The sequence below is a fragment of the Leptodactylus fuscus genome, chromosome 4 (genome assembly GCF_031893055.1).
Source record: "Leptodactylus fuscus isolate aLepFus1 chromosome 4, aLepFus1.hap2, whole genome shotgun sequence".
Lineage (NCBI taxonomy): Eukaryota > Metazoa > Chordata > Amphibia > Anura > Leptodactylidae > Leptodactylus > Leptodactylus fuscus.
Window position 1 is genome coordinate 10514608 of NC_134268.1, and position 21478 is coordinate 10536085.

Here is a 21478-nt window from a genome sequence, read left to right on the forward strand (position 1 = left end):
GACCTGCACAGTAATAATACCCCTATAGGACCTGCACAGTAATAATGCCCTCTATAGGACCTGCACAGTAATAATACCCCTATAGGACCTGCACAGTAATAATGCCCTCTATAGGACCTGCTCAGTAATAATACCCCTATAGGACCTGCACAGTAATAATACCCCTATAGGACCTGCACAGTAATAATGCCCTCTATAGGACCTGCACAGTAATAATACCCCTATAGGACCTGCACAGTAATAATGCCTCCTATAGGACCTGCACAGTAATAATACCCCTATAGGACCTGCACAGTAATAATGCCTCCTATAGGACCTGCACAGTAATAATACCCCTATAGGACCTGCACAGTAATAATGCCTCCTATAGGACCTGCACAGTATTAATACCCCTATAGGACCTGCACAGTAATAATACCCCTATAGGACCTGCACAGTAATAATGCCTCCTATAGGACCTGCACAGTAATAATGCCCCTATAAGACCTGCACAGTAATAATACCCCCTATAGCACCTGCACAGTAATATTGCCCTCTATAAGACCTGCACAGTAATAATGCCCCCTATAGGACCTGCACAATAATAATGCCCTCTGTAAGACCTGCACAGTAATAATGCCTCCTATAGGACCTGCACAGTAATAATGCCCCTATAAGACCTGCACAGTAATAATACCCCCTATAGAACCTGCACAGTAATAATGCCCTCTATAAGACCTGCACAGTAATAATGCCCTCTATAGGACCTGCACAGTAATAATACCCCTATAGGACCTGCACAGTAATAATGCCTCCTATAGGACCTGCAAAGTAATAATACCCCTATAGGACCTGCACAGTAATAATACCCCTATAGGACCTGCACAGTAATAATGCCTCCTATAGGACCTGCACAGTAATAATACCCCTATAGGACCTGCACAGTAATAATGCCCCTATAGGACCTGCACAGTAATAATGCCTCCTATAGGACCTGCACAGTAATAATGCCCTCTATAGGACCTGCACAGTAATAATACCCCTATAGGACCTGCACAGTAATAATACCCCTATAGGACCTGCACAGTAATAATGCCCTCTATAAGACCTGCACAGTAATAATGCCTGCTATAGGACCTGCACAGTAATAATGCCCCTATAAGACCTGCACAGTAATAATACCCCCTATAGCACCTGCACAGTAATAATGCCCCTATAAGACCTGCACAGTAATAATACCCCCTATAGCACCTGCACAGTAATAATGCCCTCTATAAGACCTGCACAGTAATAATGCCCCCTATAGGACCTGCACAGTAATAATGCCCTCTATAGGACCTGCACAGTAATAATACCCCTATAGGACCTGCACAGTAATAATACCCCTATAGGACCTGCGCAGTAATAATGCCCTCTATAAGACCTGCACAGTAATAATGCCCCCTATAGGACCTGCACAGTAATAATGCCCGCTATAGGACCTGCACAGTAATAATACCCCTATAGCACCTGCACAGTAATAATACCCCTATAGGACCTGCACAGTAATAATACCCCTATAGGACCTGCACAGTAATAATGCCTCCTATAGGACCTGCACAGTAATAATACCCCTATAGGAGCTGCACAGTAATAATACCCCTATAGGACCTGCACAGTAATAATGCCCTCTATAGGACCTGCACAGTAATATTGCCTCCTATAGGACCTGCACAGTAATAATACCCCTATTGGACCTGCGCAGTAATAATACCCCTATAGGACCTGCACAGTAATAATGTCCTCTATAAGACCTGCACAGTAATAATGCCCCCTATAAGACCTGCACAGTAATAATGCCCTCTATAGGACCTGCACAGTAATAATGCCTCCTATAGGACCTGCACAGTAATAATACCCCTATAGGACCTGCACAGTAATAATGCCCTCTATAAGACCTGCACAGTAATAATGCACCCTATAACACCTGCACAGTAATAATGCCCCCTATAAGACCTGCACAGTAATAATACCCCTATAGGACCTGAACAGTAATAATACCCCTATAGGACCTGCACAGTAATAATACCCCTATAGGACCTGCACAGTAATAATGCCCGCTATAGGACCTGCACAGTAATAATACCCCTATAGCACCTGCACAGTAATAATACCCCTATAGGACCTGCACAGTAATAATACCCCTATAGGACCTGCACAGTAATAATGCCTCCTATAGGACCTGCACAGTAATAATACCCCTATAGGACCTGCACAGTAATAATACCCCTATAGGACCTGCACAGTAATAATGCCCTCTATAGGACCTGCACAGTAATATTGCCTCCTATAGGACCTGCACAGTAATAATACCCCTATTGGACCTGCGCAGTAATAATACCCCTATAGGACCTGCACAGTAATAATGCCCTCTATAGGACCTGCACAGTAATATTGCCTCCTATAGGACCTGCACAGTAATAATACCCCTATTGGACCTGCGCAGTAATAATACCCCTATAGGACCTGCACAGTAATAATGTCCTCTATAAGACCTGCACAGTAATAATGCCCCCTATAAGACCTGCACAGTAATAATGCCCCCTATAAGACCTGCACAGTAATAATGCCCCCTATAGGACCTGCACCATAATAATGCCTTCTGTAAGACCTGCACAGTAATAATGCCCTCTATAGGACCTGCACAGTAATAATACCCCTATAGGACCTGCACAGTAATAATACCCCTATAGGACCTGCACAGTAATAATGCCCTCTATAGGACCTGCACAGTAATAATACCCCTATAGGACCTGCACAGTAATAATGCCCTCTATAGGACCTGCACAGTAATAATACCCCTATAGGACCTGCACAGTAATAATACCGCTATAGGACCTGCACAGTAATAATACCCCTGTAGGACCTGCACAGTAATAATGCCCCCTATAGGACCTGCACAGTAATAATACCCCTATAGGACCTGCACAGTAATAATACCCCTATAGGACCTGCACAGTAATAATACCCCTATAGGACCTGCACAGTAATACTGCCCCTATAGGACCTGCACAGTAATAATACCCCTATAGGACCTGCACAGTAATAATGCCCCCTATAGGACCTGCACAGTAATAATACCCCTATAGGACCTGCACAGTAATAATGCCCGCTATAGGACCTGCACAGTAATAATACCCCTATAGGACCTGAACAGTAATAATACCCCTATAGGACCTGCACAGTAATAATACCCCTATAGGACCTGCACAGTAATAATGCCCGCTATAGGACCTGCACAGTAATAATACCCCTATAGGACCTGCACAGTAATAATACCCCTATAGGACCTGCACAGTAATAATACCCCTATAGGACCTGCACAGTAATAATGCCTCCTATAGGACCTGCACAGTAATGATACCCCTATAGGACCTGCACAGTAATAATACCCCTATAGGACCTGCACAGTAATAATGTCCTCTATAAGACCTGCACAGTAATAATGCCCCCTATAAGACCTGCACAGTAATAATGCCCCCTATAAGACCTGCACAGTAATAATGCCCCCTATAGGACCTGCACCATAATAATGCCCTCTGTAAGACCTGCACAGTAATAATGCCCTCTATAGGACCTGCACAGTAATAATACCCCTATAGGACCTGCACAGTAATAATACCCCTATAGGACCTGCACAGTAATAATGCCCGCTATAGGACCTGCACAGTAATAATACCCCTATAGGACCTGCACAGTAATAATACCCCTATAGGACCTGCACAGTAATAATACCCCTATAGGACCTGCACAGTAATAATGCCTCCTATAGGACCTGCACAGTAATGATACCCCTATAGGACCTGCACAGTAATAATACCCCTATAGGACCTGCACAGTAATAATGTCCTCTATAAGACCTGCACAGTAATAATGCCCCCTATAAGACCTGCACAGTAATAATGCCCCCTATAAGACCTGCACAGTAATAATGCCCCCTATAGGACCTGCACCATAATAATGCCCTCTGTAAGACCTGCACAGTAATAATGCCCTCTGTAGGATCTGCACAGTAATAATACCCCTATAGGACCTGCACAGTAATAATACCCCTATTGGACCTGCACAGTAATAATGCCCTCTATAGGACCTGCACAGTAATAATACCCCTGTAGGACCTGCACAGTAATAATGCCCTCTATAGGACCTGCACAGTAATAATACCCCTATAGGACCTGCACAGTAATAATATCCCTATAGGACCTGCACAGTAATAATGCCCTCTATAGGACCTGCACAGTAATAATACCCCTATAGGACCTGCACAGTAATAATGCCCTCTATAGGACCTGCATAGTAATAATACCCCTATAGGACCTGCACAGTAATAATACCCCTATAGGACCTGCACAGTAATAATGCCCTCTATAGGACCTGCACAGTAATAATACCCGTATAAGACCTGCACAGTAATAATGCTCCCTATAGGACCTGCACCATAATAATGCCCTCTGTAAGACCTGCACAGTAATAATGCCCTCTATAGGACCTGCACAGTAATAATACCCCTATAGGACCTGCACAGTAATAATACCCCTATAGGACCTGCACAGTAATAATACCCCTATAGGACCTGCACAGTAATAATACCCCTATAGGACCTGCACAGTAATAATGCCCCCTATAGGACCTGCACCATAATAATGCCCTCTGTAAGACCTGCACAGTAATAATGCCCTCTATAGGACCTGCACAGTAATAATGCCCCCTATAGGACCTGCACAATAATAATGCCCTCTGTAAGACCTGCACAGTAATAATACCCTCTATAGGACCTGCACAGTAATAATACCCCTATAGGACCTGCACAGTAATAATGCCCTCTATAGGACCTGCACAGTAATAATGCCTCCTATAGGACCTGCACAGTAATAATGCCCCCTATAGGACCTGCACAGTAATAATACCCCTATAGGACCTGCACAGTAATAATGCCTCCTATAGGACCTGCACAGTATTAATGCCCTCTATAAGACCTGAACAGTAATAATGCCCCCTATAAGACCTGCACAGTAATAATGCCCCTATAGGACCTGCACAGTAATAATACCCCTATAGGACCTGCACAGTAATAATACCCCTATAGGACCTGCACAGTAATAATGCCTCCTATAGGACCTGCACAGTAATAATACCCCTACAGGACCTGCACAGTAATAATACCCCTATAGGACCTGCACAGTAATAATACCCCTATAGGACCTGCACAGTAATAATGCCTCCTATAGGACCTGCACAGTAATGATACCTCTATAGGACCTGCACAGTAATAATACCCCTATAGGACCTGCACAGTAATAATACCCCTATAGGACCTGCACCATAATAATGCCCTCTGTAATACCTGCACAGTAATAATGCCCTCTATAGGACCTGCACAGTAATAATACCCCTATAGGACCTGCACAGTAATAATGCCCTCTATAGGACCTACACAGTAATAATACCCCTATAGGACCTGCACAGTAATAATGCCCCCTATAGGAGCTGCACAGTAATAATACCCCTATAGGACCTGCACAGTAATAATACCCCTATAGGACCTGCACAGTAATAATACCCCTATAGGACCTGCACAGTAATAATACCCTCTATAGGACCTGCACAGTAATAATACCCTCTATAGGACCTGCACAAAAATAATGCCCTCTGTAAGACCTGCACAGTAATAATACCCTCTATAGGACCTGCACAGTAATAATACCCTCTATAAGACCTGCACAGTAATAATACCCTCTATAGGACCTGCACAGTAATAACGCCTCCTATAGGACCTGCACAGTAATAATGCCCCCTATAGGACCTGCACAGTAATAATGCCCTCTATAAGACCTGCACAGTAATAATGCCCCCTATAGGACCTGCACAGTAATAATGCCCTCTATAAGACCTGCACAGTAATAATACCCCTGTAGGACCTGCACAGTAATAATACCCCTATAGGACCTGCACAGTAATAATACCCCTATAGGACCTGCACAGTAATAATGCCCCCTATAAGACCTGCACAGTAATAATGCCCCCTATAGGACCTGCACAGTAATAATACCCCTATAGGACCTGCACAGTAATAATACCCCTATAAGACCTGCACAGTAATAATGCCTCCTATAGGACCTGCACAGTAATAATGCCCTCTATAAGACCTGCACAGTAATAATGCCCCCTATAAGACCTGCACAGTCATAATGCCCCCTATAGGACCTGCACAGTAATAATACCCCTATAGGACCTGCACAGTAATAATGCCCTCTATAAGACCTGCACAGTAATAATGCCTCCTATAGGACCTGCACAGTAATAATGCCCCTATAAGACCTGCACAGTAATAATACCTCCTATAGGACCTGCACAGTAATAATACCCCTATAGGACCTGCACAGTAATAATGCCCTCTATAAGACCTGCACAGTAATAATGCACCCTATAACACCTGCACAGTAATAATGCCCCCTATAAGACCTGCACAGTAATAATACCCCTATAGGACCTGAACAGTAATAATACCCCTATAGGACCTGCACAGTAATAATACCCCTATAGGACCTGCACAGTAATAATGCCCGCTATAGGACCTGCACAGTAATAATGCCCCCTATAGGACCTGCACCATAATAATGCCCTCTGTAAGACCTGCACAGTAATAATGCCCTCTGTAGGATCTGCACAGTAATAATACCCCTATAGGACCTGCACAGTAATAATACCCCTATTGGACCTGCACAGTAATAATGCCCTCTATAGGACCTGCACAGTAATAATACCCCTGTAGGACCTGCACAGTAATAATGCCCTCTATAGGACCTGCACAGTAATAATACCCCTATAGGACCTGCACAGTAATAATATCCCTATAGGACCTGCACAGTAATAATGCCCTCTATAGGACCTGCACAGTAATAATACCCCTATAGGACCTGCACAGTAATAATGCCCTCTATAGGACCTGCATAGTAATAATACCCCTATAGGACCTGCACAGTAATAATACCCCTATAGGACCTGCACAGTAATAATGCCCTCTATAGGACCTGCACAGTAATAATACCCGTATAAGACCTGCACAGTAATAATGCCCCCTATAGGACCTGCACCATAATAATGCCCTCTGTAAGACCTGCACAGTAATAATGCCCTCTATAGGACCTGCACAGTAATAATACCCCTATAGGACCTGCACAGTAATAATACCCCTATAGGACCTGCACAGTAATAATACCCCTATAGGACCTGCACAGTAATAAAACCCCTATAGGACCTGCACAGTAATAATGCCCCCTATAGGACCTGCACCATAATAATGCCCTCTGTAAGACCTGCACAGTAATAATGCCCTCTATAGGACCTGCACAGTAATAATGCCCCCTATAGGACCTGCACAATAATAATGCCCTCTGTAAGACCTGCACAGTAATAATACCCTCTATAGGACCTGCACAGTAATAATACCCCTATAGGACCTGCACAGTAATAATGCCCTCTATAGGACCTGCACAGTAATAATGCCTCCTATAGGACCTGCACAGTAATAATGCCCCCTATAGGACCTGCACAGTAATAATACCCCTATAGGACCTGCACAGTAATAATGCCTCCTATAGGACCTGCACAGTATTAATGCCCTCTATAAGACCTGAACAATAATAATGCCCCCTATAAGACCTGCACAGTAATAATGCCCCTATAGGACCTGCACAGTAATAATACCCCTATAGGACCTGCACAGTAATAATACCCCTATAGGACCTGCACAGTAATAATGCCTCCTATAGGACCTGCACAGTAATAATACCCCTACAGGACCTGCACAGTAATAATACCCCTATAGGACCTGCACAGTAATAATACCCCTATAGGACCTGCACAGTAATAATGCCTCCTATAGGACCTGCACAGTAATGATACCTCTATAGGACCTGCACAGTAATAATACCCCTATAGGACCTGCACAGTAATAATACCCCTATAGGACCTGCACCATAATAATGCCCTCTGTAATACCTGCACAGTAATAATGCCCTCTATAGGACCTGCACAGTAATAATACCCCTATAGGACCTGCACAGTAATAATGCCCTCTATAGGACCTACACAGTAATAATACCCCTATAGGACCTGCACAGTAATAATGCCCCCTATAGGACCTGCACAGTAATAATACCCCTATAGGACCTGCACAGTAATAATACCCCTATAGGACCTGCACAGTAATAATGCCCTCTATAGGACCTGCACAGTAATAATGCCTCCTATAGGACCTGCACAGTAATAATGCCCCCTATAGGACCTGCACAGTAATAATACCCCTATAGGACCTGCACAGTAATAATGCCTCCTATAGGACCTGCACAGTATTAATGCCCTCTATAAGACCTGAACAATAATAATGCCCCCTATAAGACCTGCACAGTAATAATGCCCCTATAGGACCTGCACAGTAATAATACCCCTATAGGACCTGCACAGTAATAATACCCCTATAGGACCTGCACAGTAATAATGCCTCCTATAGGACCTGCACAGTAATAATACCCCTACAGGACCTGCACAGTAATAATACCCCTATAGGACCTGCACAGTAATAATACCCCTATAGGACCTGCACAGTAATAATGCCTCCTATAGGACCTGCACAGTAATGATACCTCTATAGGACCTGCACAGTAATAATACCCCTATAGGACCTGCACAGTAATAATACCCCTATAGGACCTGCACCATAATAATGCCCTCTGTAATACCTGCACAGTAATAATGCCCTCTATAGGACCTGCACAGTAATAATACCCCTATAGGACCTGCACAGTAATAATGCCCTCTATAGGACCTACACAGTAATAATACCCCTATAGGACCTGCACAGTAATAATGCCCCCTATAGGAGCTGCACAGTAATAATACCCCTATAGGACCTGCACAGTAATAATACCCCTATAGGACCTGCACAGTAATAATACCCCTATAGGACCTGCACAGTAATAATACCCTCTATAGGACCTGCACAGTAATAATACCCTCTATAGGACCTGCACAAAAATAATGCCCTCTGTAAGACCTGCACAGTAATAATACACTCTATAGGACCTGCACAGTAATAATACCCTCTATAAGACCTGCACAGTAATAATACCCTCTATAGGACCTGCACAGTAATAACGCCTCCTATAGGACCTGCACAGTAATAATGCCCCCTATAGGACCTGCACAGTAATAATGCCCTCTATAAGACCTGCACAGTAATAATGCCCCCTATAGGACCTGCACAGTAATAATGCCCTCTATAAGACCTGCACAGTAATAATACCTTTATAGGACCTGCACAGTAATAATACCTCTATAGGACCTGCACAGTAATAATACCCCTATAGGACCTGCACAGTAATAATGCCCCCTATAAGTCCTGCACAGTAATAATGCCCCCTATAGGACCTGCACAGTAATAATACCCCTATAGGACCTGCACAGTAATAATACCCCTATAAGACCTGCACAGTAATAATGCCTCCTATAGGACCTGCACAGTAATAATGCCCTCTATAAGACCTGCACAGTAATAATGCCCCCTATAAGACCTGCACAGTCATAATGCCCCCTATAGGACCTGCACAGTAATAATACCCCTATAGGACCTGCACAGTAATAATGCCCTCTATAAGACCTGCACAGTAATAATGCCTCCTATAGGACCTGCACAGTAATAATGCCCCTATAAGACCTGCACAGTAATAATACCTCCTATAGGACCTGCACAGTAATAATACCCCTATAGGACCTGCACAGTAATAATGCCCTCTATAAGACCTGCACAGTAATAATGCACCCTATAACACCTGCACAGTAATAATGCCCCCTATAAGACCTGCACAGTAATAATACCCCTATAGGACCTGAACAGTAATAATACCCCTATAGGACCTGCACAGTAATAATACCCCTATAGGACCTGCACAGTAATAATGCCCGCTATAGGACCTGTACAGTAATAATGCCCCCTATAGGACCTGCACCATAATAATGCCCTCTGTAAGACCTGCACAGTAATAATGCCCTCTGTAGGATCTGCACAGTAATAATACCCCTATAGGACCTGCACAGTAATAATACCCCTATTGGACCTGCACAGTAATAATGCCCTCTATAGGACCTGCACAGTAATAATACCCCTGTAGGACCTGCACAGTAATAATGCCCTCTATAGGACCTGCACAGTAATAATACCCCTATAGGACCTGCACAGTAATAATATCCCTATAGGACCTGCACAGTAATAATGCCCTCTATAGGACCTGCACAGTAATAATACCCCTATAGGACCTGCACAGTAATAATGCCCTCTATAGGACCTGCATAGTAATAATACCCCTATAGGACCTGCACAGTAATAATACCCCTATAGGACCTGCACAGTAATAATGCCCTCTATAGGACCTGCACAGTAATAATACCCGTATAAGACCTGCACAGTAATAATGCCCCCTATAGGACCTGCACCATAATAATGCCCTCTGTAAGACCTGCACAGTAATAATGCCCTCTATAGGACCTGCACAGTAATAATACCCCTATAGGACGTGCACAGTAATAATACCCCTATAGGACCTGCACAGTAAATAATACCCCTATAGGACCTGCACAGTAATAAAACCCCTATAGGACCTGCACAGTAATAATGCCCCCTATAGGACCTGCACCATAATAATGCCCTCTGTAAGACCTGCACAGTAATAATGCCCTCTATAGGACCTGCACAGTAATAATGCCCCCTATAGGACCTGCACAATAATAATGCCCTCTGTAAGACCTGCACAGTAATAATACCCTCTATAGGACCTGCACAGTAATAATACCCCTATAGGACCTGCACATTAATAATGCCCTCTATAGGACCTGCACAGTAATAATGCCTCCTATAGGACCTGCACAGTAATAATGCCCCCTATAGGACCTGCACAGTAATAATACCCCTATAGGACCTGCACAGTAATAATGCCTCCTATAGGACCTGCACAGTATTAATGCCCTCTATAAGACCTGCACAGTAATAATGCCCCCTATAAGACCTGAACAGTAATAATGCCCCTATAGGACCTGCACAGTAATAATACCCCTATAGGACCTGCACAGTAATAATACCCCTATAGGACCTGCACAGTAATAATGCCTCCTATAGGACCTGCACAGTAATAATACCCCTATAGGACCTGCACAGTAATAATGCCTCCTATAGGACCTGCACAGTAATGATACCTCTATAGGACCTGCACAGTAATAATACCCTCTATAGGACCTGCACAGTAATAATGCCTCCTATAGGACCTGCACAGTAATGATACCCCTATAGGACCTGCACAGTAATAATACCCCTATAGGACCTGCACCATAATAATGCCCTCTGTAATACCTGCACAGTAATAATGCCCTCTATAGGACCTGCACAGTAATAATACCCCTATAGGACCTGCACAGTAATAATGCCCTCTATAGGACCTACACAGTAATAATACCCCTATAGGACCTGCACAGTAATAATGCCCCCTATAGGAGCTGCACAGTAATAATACCCCTATAGGACCTGCACAGTAATAATACCCCTATAGGACCTGCACAGTAATAATACCCCTATAGGACCTGCACAGTAATAATACCCTCTATAGGACCTGCACAGTAATAATACCCTCTATAGGACCTGCACAATAATAATGCCCTCTGTAAGACCTGCACAGTAATAATACCCTCTATAGGACCTGCACAGTAATAATACCCTCTATAAGACCTGCACAGTAATAATACCCTCTATAGGACCTGCACAGTAATAACGCCTCCTATAGGACCTGCACAGTAATAATGCCCCCTATAGGACCTGCACAGTAATAATGCCCTCTATAAGACCTGCACAGTAATAATGCCCCCTATAGGACCTGCACAGTAATAATGCCCTCTATAAGACCTGCACAGTAATAATACCCCTATAGGACCTGCACAGTAATAATACCCCTATAGGACCTGCGCAGTAATAATACCCCTATAGGACCTGCACAGTAATAATGCCCCCTATAAGACCTGCACAGTAATAATGCCCCCTATAGGACCTGCACAGTAATAATACCCCTATAGGACCTGCACAGTATGTAATAATACCCCTATAAGACCTGCACAGTAATAATGCTCCTATAGGACCTGCACAGTAATAATGCCCTCTATAAGACCTGCACAGTAATAATGCCCCCTATAAGACCTGCACAGTCATAATGCCCCTATAGGACCTGCACAGTAATAATACCCCTATAGGACCTGCACAGTAATAATGCCCTCTATAAGACTGCACAGTAATAATGCTCCTATAGGACCTGCACAGGTAATAATGCCCCTATAAGACCTGCACAGTAATAATACCCCCCATAGCACCTGCACAGTAATAATGCCCTCTATAAGACCTGCACAGTAATAATGCCCCCTATAGGACCTGCACAATAATAATGCCCTCTGTAAGACCTGCACAGTAATAATACCCCTATAGGACCTGCACAGTAATAATGCCCTCTATAGGACCTGCACAGTAATAATGCCTCCTATAGGACCTGCACAGTAATAATACCCCTATAGGACCTGCACAGTAATAATACCCCTATAGGACCTGCGCAGTAATAATGCCCTCTATAAGACCTGCACAGTAATAATGCCCCCTATAAGACCTGCACAGTAATAATGCCCCCTATAGGACCTGCACAATAATAATGCCATCTGTAAGACCTGCACAGTAATAATACCCCTATAGGACCTGCACAGTAATAATGCCCTCTATAGGACCTGCACAGTAATAATACCCTATAGGACCTGCACAGTAATAATACCCCTATAGGACCTGCACAGTAATAATGCCCCCTATAGGACCTGCACAAAAATAATGCCCTCTGTAAGACCTGCACAGTAATAATACCCCTATAGGACCTGCACAGTTATAATGCCCTCTATAAGACCTGCACAGTAATAATGCCTCCTATAGGACCTGCACAGTAATAATGCCCCTATAAGACCTGCACAGTAATAATACCCCCTATAGCACCTGCACAGTAATAATGCCCTCTATAAGACCTGCACAGTAATAATGCCCCCTATAGGACCTGCACAAAAATAATGCCCTCTGTAAGACCTGCACAGTAATAATGCCCTCTATAGGACCTGCACAGTAATAATGCCTCCTATAGGACCTGCACAGTAATAATACCCCTATAGGACCTGCACAGTAATAATGCCCTCTATAAGACCTGCACAGTAATAATGCACCCTATAACACCTGCACAGTAATAATGCCCCCTATAAGACCTGCACAGTAATAATACCCCTATAGGACCTGAACAGTAATAATACCCCTATAGGACTGCACAGTAATAATACCCCTATAGGACCTGCACAGTAATAATGCCCGCTATAGGACCTGCACAGTAATAATGCCCCCTATAGGACCTGCACCATAATAATGCCCTCTGTAAGACCTGCACAGTAATAATGCCCTCTGTAGGATCTGCACAGTAATAATACCCCTATAGGACCTGCACAGTAATAATACCCCTATTGGACCTGCACAGTAATAATGCCCTCTATAGGACCTGCACAGTAATAATACCCCTGTAGGACCTGCACAGTAATAATGCCCTCTATAGGACCCTGCACAGTAATAATACCCCTATAGGACCTGCACAGTAATAATATCCCTATAGGACCTGCACAGTAATAATACCACTATAGGACCTGCACAGTAATAATGCCCTCTATAGGACCTGCATAGTAATAATACCCCTATAGGACCTGCACAGTAATAATACCCCTATAGGACCTGCACAGTAATAATGCCCTCTATAGGACCTGCACAGTAATAATACCCGTATAAGACCTGCACAGTAATAATGCACCCTATAGGACCTGCACCATAATAATGCCCTCTGTAAGACCTGCACAGTAATAATGCCCTCTATAGGACCTGCACAGTAATAATACCCCTATAGGACCTGCACAGTAATAATACCCCTATAGGACCTGCACAGTAATAATACCCCTATAGGACGTGCACAGTAATAATACCCCTATAGGACCTGCACAGTAATAATGCCCCCTATAGGACCTGCACCATAATAATGCCCTCTGTAAGACCTGCACAGTAATAATGCCCTCTATAGGACCTGCACAGTAATAATGCCCCCTATAGGACCTGCACAATAATAATGCCCTCTGTAAGACCTGCACAGTAATAATGCCCTCTATAGGACCTACACAGTAATAATACCCCTATAGGACCTGCACAGTAATAATGCCCTCTATAGGACCTGCACAGTAATAATGCCTCCTATAGGACCTGCACAGTAATAATGCCCCCTATAGGACCTGCACAGTAATAATACCCCTATAGGACCTGCACAGTAATAATGCCTCCTATAGGACCTGCACAGTATTAATGCCCTCTATAAGACCTGCACAGTAATAATGCCCCCTATAAGACCTGCACAGTAATAATGCCCCTATAGGACCTGCACAGTAATAATACCCCTATAGGACCTGCACAGTAATAATACCCCTATAGGACCTGCACAGTAATAATGCCTCCTATAGGACCTGCACAGTAATAATACCCCTACAGGACCTGCACAGTAATAATACCCCTATAGGACCTGCACAGTAATAATACCCCTATAGGACCTGCACAGTAATAATGCCTCCTATAGGACCTGCACAGTAATGATACCTCTATAGGACCTGCACAGTAATAATACCCCTATAGGACCTGCACAGTAATAATACCCCTATAGGACCTGCACCATAATAATGCCCTCTGTAATACCTGCACAGTAATAATGCCCTCTATAGGACCTGCACAGTAATAATACCCCTATAGGACCTGCACAGTAATAATGCCCTCTATAGGACCTACACAGTAATAATACCCCTATAGGACCTGCAGAGTAATAATGCCCCCTATAGGAGCTGCACAGTAATAATACCCCTATAGGACCTGCACAGTAATAATACCCCTATAGGACCCTGCACAGTAATAATACCCCTATAGGACCTGCACAGTAATAATACCCTCTATAGGACCTGCACAGTAATAATACCCTCTATACGACCTGCACAATAATAATGCCCTCTGTAAGACCTGCACAGTAATAATACCCTCTATAGGACCTGCACAGTAATAATACCCTCTATAAGACCTGCACAGTAATAATACCCTCTATAGGACCTGCACAGTAATAACGCCTCCTATAGGACCTGCACAGTAATAATGCCCCCTATAGGACCTGCACAGTAATAATGCCCTCTATAAGACCTGCACAGTAATAATGCCCCCTATAGGACCTGCACAGTAATAATGCCCTCTATAAGACCTGCACAGTAATAATACCCCTATAGGACCTGCACAGTAATAATACCCCTATAGGACCTGCACAGTAATAATTCCCCTATAGGACCTGCACAGTAATAATGCCCCCTATAAGACCTGCACAGTAATAATGCCCCCTATAGGACCTGCACAGTAATAATACCCCTATAGGACCTGCACAGTAATAATACCCCTATAAGACCTGCACAGTAATAATGCCTCCTATAGGACCTGCACAGTAATAATGCCCTCTATAAGACCTGCACAGTAATAATGCCCCCTATAAGACCTGCACAGTCATAATGCCCCCTATAGGACCTGCACAGTAATAATACCCCTATAAGACCTGCACAGTAATAATACCCCCTATAGCACCTGCACAGTAATAATGCCCTCTATAAGACCTGCACAGTAATAATGCCCCCTATAGGACCTGCACAATAATAATGCCCTCTGTAAGACCTGCACAGTAATAATACCCGTATAGGACCTGCACAGTAATAATGCCCTCTATAGGACCTGCACAGTAATAATGCCTCCTATTGGACCTGCACAGTAATAATACCCCTATAGGACCTGCACAGTAATAATACCCCTATAGGACCTGCGCAGTAATAATGCCCTCTATAAGACCTGCACAGTAATAATGCCCCCTATAAGACCTGCACAGTAATAATGCCCCCTATAGGACCTGCACAATAATAATGCCCTCTGTAAGACCTGCACAGTAATAATACCCCTATAGGACCTGCACAGTAATAATGCCCTCTATAGGACCTGCACAGTAATAATACCCCTATAGGACCTGCACAGTAATAATACCCCTATAGGACCTGCACAGTAATAATGCCCCCTATAGGACCTGCACAAAAATAATGCCCTCTGTAAGACCTGCACAGTAATAATACCCCTATAGGACCTGCACAGTAATAATGCCCTCTATAACACCTGCACAGTAATAATGCCTCCTATAGGTCCTGCACAGTAATAATGCCCTCTATAGCACCTGCACAGTAATAATGCCCTCTATAAGACCTGCACAGTAATAATGCCCCCTATAGGACCTGCACAAAAATAATGCCCTCTGTAAGACCTGCACAGTAATAATGCCCTCTATAGGACCTGCACAGTAATAATGCCTCCTATAGGACCTGCACAGTAATAATACCCCTATAGGACCTGCACAGTAATAATGCCCTCTATAAGACCTGCACAGTAATAATGCACCCTATAACACCTGCACAGTAATAATGCCCCCTATAAGACCTGCACAGTAATAATACCCCTATAGGACCTGAACAGTAATAATACCCCTATAGGACCTGCACAGTAATAATACCCCTATAGGACCTGCACAGTAATAATGCCCGCTATAGGACCTGCACAGTAATAATACCCCTATAGCACCTGCACAGTAATAATACCCCTATAGGACCTGCACAGTAATAATACCCCTATAGGACCTGCACAGTAATAATGCCTCCTATAGGACCTGCACAGTAATAATACCCCTATAGGAGCTGCACAGTAATAATACCCCTATAGGACCTGCACAGTAATAATGCCCTCTATAGGACCTGCACAGTAATATTGCCTCCTATAGGACCTGCACAGTAATAATACCCCTATTGGACCTGCGCAGTAATAATACCCCTATAGGACCTGCACAGTAATATTGTCCTCTATAAGACCTGCACAGTAATAATGCCCCCTATAAGACCTGCACAGTAATAATGCCCCCTATAAGACCTGCACAGTAATAATGCCCCCTATAGGACCTGCACCATAATAATGCCCTCTGTAAGACCTGCACAGTAATAATGCCCTCTATAGGACCTGCACAGTAATAATGCCTCCTATAGGACCTGCACAGTAATAATACCCCTATAGGACCTGCACAGTAATAATGCCCTCTATAAGACCTGCACAGTAATAATGCACCCTATAACACCTGCACAGTAATAATGCCCCCTATAAGACCTGCACAGTAATAATACCCCTATAGGACCTGAACAGTAATAATACCCCTATAGGACCTGCACAGTAATAATGCCCGCTATAGGACCTGCACAGTAATAATACCCCTATAGGACCTGCACAGTAATAATGCCCGCTATAGGACCTGCACAGTAATAATACCCCTATAGCACCTGCACAGTAATAATACCCCTATAGGACCTGCACAGTAATAATACCCCTATAGGACCTGCACAGTAATAATGCCTCCTATAGGACCTGCACAGTAATAATACCCCTATAGGAGCTGCACAGTAATAATACCCCTATAGGACCTGCACAGTAATAATGCCCTCTATAGGACCTGCACAGTAATATTGCCTCCTATAGGACCTGCACAGTAATAATACCCCTATTGGACCTGCGCAGTAATAATACCCCTATAGGACCTGCACAGTAATAATGTCCTCTATAAGACCTGCACAGTAATAATGCCCCCTATAAGACCTGCACAGTAATAATGCCCCCTATAAGACCTGCACAGTAATAATGCCCCCTATAGGACCTGCACCATAATAATGCCCTCTTTAAGACCTGCACAGTAATAATGCCCTCTATAGGACCTGCACAGTAATAATACCCCTATAGGACCTGCACAGTAATAATACCCCTATAGGACCTGCACAGTAATAATGCCCTCTATAGGACCTGCACAGTAATAATACCCCTATAGGAACTGCACAGTAATAATACCCTCTATAGGACCTGCACAGTAATAATACCCCTATAGGACCTGCACAGTAATAATACCGCTATAGGACCTGCACAGTAATAATACCCCTGTAGGACCTGCACAGTAATAATGCCCCCTATAGGACCTGCACAGTAATGATACCCCTATAGTACCTGCACAGTAATAATACCCCTATAGGACCTGCACAATAATAATACCCCTATAGGACCTGCACGGTAATAATGCCCCCTATAGGACCTGCACAGTAATAATACCCCTATAGGACCTGCACAGTAATAATACCCCTATAGGACCTGCACAGTAATAATACCCCTATAGGACCTGCACAGTAATACTGCCCCTATAGGACCTGCACAGTAATAATACCCCTATAGGACCTGCACAGTAATAATGCCCCCTATAGGACCTGCACAGTAATAATACCCCTATAGGACCTGCACAGTAATAATGCCCGCTATAGGACCTGCACAGTAATAATACCCCTATAGGACCTGAACAGTAATAATACCCCTATAGGACCTGCACAGTAATAATACCCCTATAGGACCTGCACAGTAATAATGCCCGCTATAGGACCTGCACAGTAATAATACCCCTATAGGACCTGCACAGTAATAATATCCCTATAGGACCTGCACAGTAATAATACCCCTATAGGACCTGCACAGTAATAATGCCTCCTATAGGACCTGCACAGTAATGATACCCCTATAGGACCTGCACAGTAATAATACCCCTATAGGACCTGCACAGTAATAATGTCCTCTATAAGACCTGCACAGTAATAATGCCCCCTATAAGACCTGCACAGTAATAATGCCCCCTATAAGACCTGCACAGTAATAATGCCCCCTATAGGACCTGCACCATAATAATGCCCTCTGTAAGACCTGCACAGTAATAATGCCCTCTATAGGACCTGCACAGTAATAATACCCCTATAGGACCTGCACAGTAATAATACCCCTATAGGACCTGCACAGTAATAATGCCCGCTATAGGACCTGCACAGTAATAATACCCCTATAGGACCTGCACAGTAATAATACCCCTATAGGACCTGCACAGTAATAATACCCCTATAGGACCTGCACAGTATTAATGCCTCCTATAGGACCTGCACAGTAATGATACCCCTATAGGACCTGCACAGTAATAATACCCCTATAGGACCTGCACAGTAATAATGTCCTCTATAAGACCTGCACAGTAATAATGCCCCCTATAAGACCTGCACAGTAATAATGCCCCCTATAAGATCTTCACAGTAATAATGCCCCCTATAGGACCTGCACCATAATAATGCCCTCTGTAAGACCTGCACAGTAATAATGCCCTCTGTAGGGTCTGCACAGTAATAATACCCCTATAGGACCTGCACAGTAATAATACCCCTATTGGACCTGCACAGTAATAATGCCCTCTATAGGACCTGCACAGTAATAATACCCCTGTAGGACCTGCACAGTAATAATGCCCTCTATAGGACCTGCACAGTAATAATACCCCCTATAGGACCTGCACAGTAATAATATCCCTATAGGACCTGCACAGTAATAATGCCCTCTATAGGACCTGCACAGTAATAATACCCCTATAGGACCTGCACAGTAATAATGCCCTCTATAGGACCTGCATAGTAATAATACCCCTATAGGACCTGCACAGTAATAATACCCCTATAGGACCTGCACAGTAATAATGCCCTCTATAGGACCTGCACAGTAATAATACCCGTATAAGACCTGCACAGTAATAATGCCCCCTATAGGACCTGCACCATAATAATGCCCTCTGTAAGACCTGCACAGTAATAATGCCCTCTATAGGACCTGCACAGTAATAATACCCCTATAGGACCTGCACAGTAATAATACCCCTATAGGACCTGCACAGTAATAATACCCCTATAGGACCTGCACAGTAATAATACCCCTATAGGACCTGCACAGTAATAATGCCCCCTATAGGACCTGCTCCATAATAATGCCCTCTGTAAGACCTGCACAGTAATAATGCCCTCTATAGGACCTGCACAGTAATAATGCCCCCTATAGGACCTGCACAATAATAATGCCCTCTGTAAGACCTGCACAGTAATAATACCCTCTATAGGACCTGCACAGTAATAATACCCCTATAGGACCTGCACAGTAATAATGCCCTCTATAGGACCTGCACAGTAATAATGCCTCCTATAGGACCTGCACAGTAATAATGCCCCCTATAGGACCTGCACCATAATAATGCCCTCTGTAATACCTGCACAGTAATAATACCCTCTATAGGACCTGCACAGTAATAATACCCCTATAGGACCTGCACAGTAATAATGCCCTCTATAGGACCTGCACAGTAATAATGCCCTCTATAGGACCTGCACAGTAATAATGCCTCCTATAGGACCTGCACAGTAATAATACCCCTATAGGACCTGCACAGTAATAATGCCTCCTATAGGACCTGCACAGTAATAATGCCCTCTATAAGACCTGCACAGTAATAATGCCCCCTATAAGACCTGCCACAGTAATAATGCCCCTATAGGACCTGCACAGTAATAATACCCCTATAGGACCTGCACAGTAATACTGCCCTCTATAGGACCTGCACAGTAATAATACCCCTATAGGACCTGCACAGTAATAATACCCCTATAGGACCTGCACCATAATAATGCCCTCTGTAATACCTGCACAGTAATAATGCCCTCTATAGGACCTGCACAGTAATAATACCCCTATAGGACCTGCACAGTAATAATGCCCTCTATAGGACCTACACAGTAATAATACCCCTATAGGACCTGCACAGTAATAATGCCCCCTATAGGAGCTGCACAGTAATAATACCCCTATAGGACCTGCACAGTAATAATACCCCTATAGGACCTGCACAGTAATAATACCCCTATAGGACCTGCACAGTAATAATACCCTCTATAGGACCTGCACAGTAATAATACCCTCTATAGGACCTGCACAATAATAATGCCCTCTGTAAGACCTGCACAGTAATAATACCCTCTATAGGACCTGCACAGTAATAATACCCTCTATAAGACCTGCACAGTAATAATACCCTCTATAGGACCTGCACAGTAATAACGCCTCCTATAGGACCTGCACAGTAATAATGCCCCCTATAGGACCTGCACAGTAATAATGCCCTCTATAAGACCTGCACAGTAATAATGCCCCCTATAGGACCTGCACAGTAATAATGCCCTCTATAAGACCTGCACAGTAATAATACCCCTATAGGACCTGCACAGTAATAATACCCCTATAGGACCTGCGCAGTAATAATACCCCTATAGGACCTTCACAGTAATAATGCCCCCTATAAGACCTGCACAGTAATAATGCCCCCTA

At 43.7% G+C, this 21478-nt stretch overlaps 1 protein-coding gene across 1 annotated transcript in view; it reads left to right on the plus strand.

Annotated features, from left to right (window-relative positions):
• Positions 1-21478, plus strand: part of LOC142201115 (uncharacterized) — an 85402-nt gene that overhangs the window by 7243 nt on the left and 56681 nt on the right. The gene's annotated exons all lie outside the window — the stretch shown is intronic.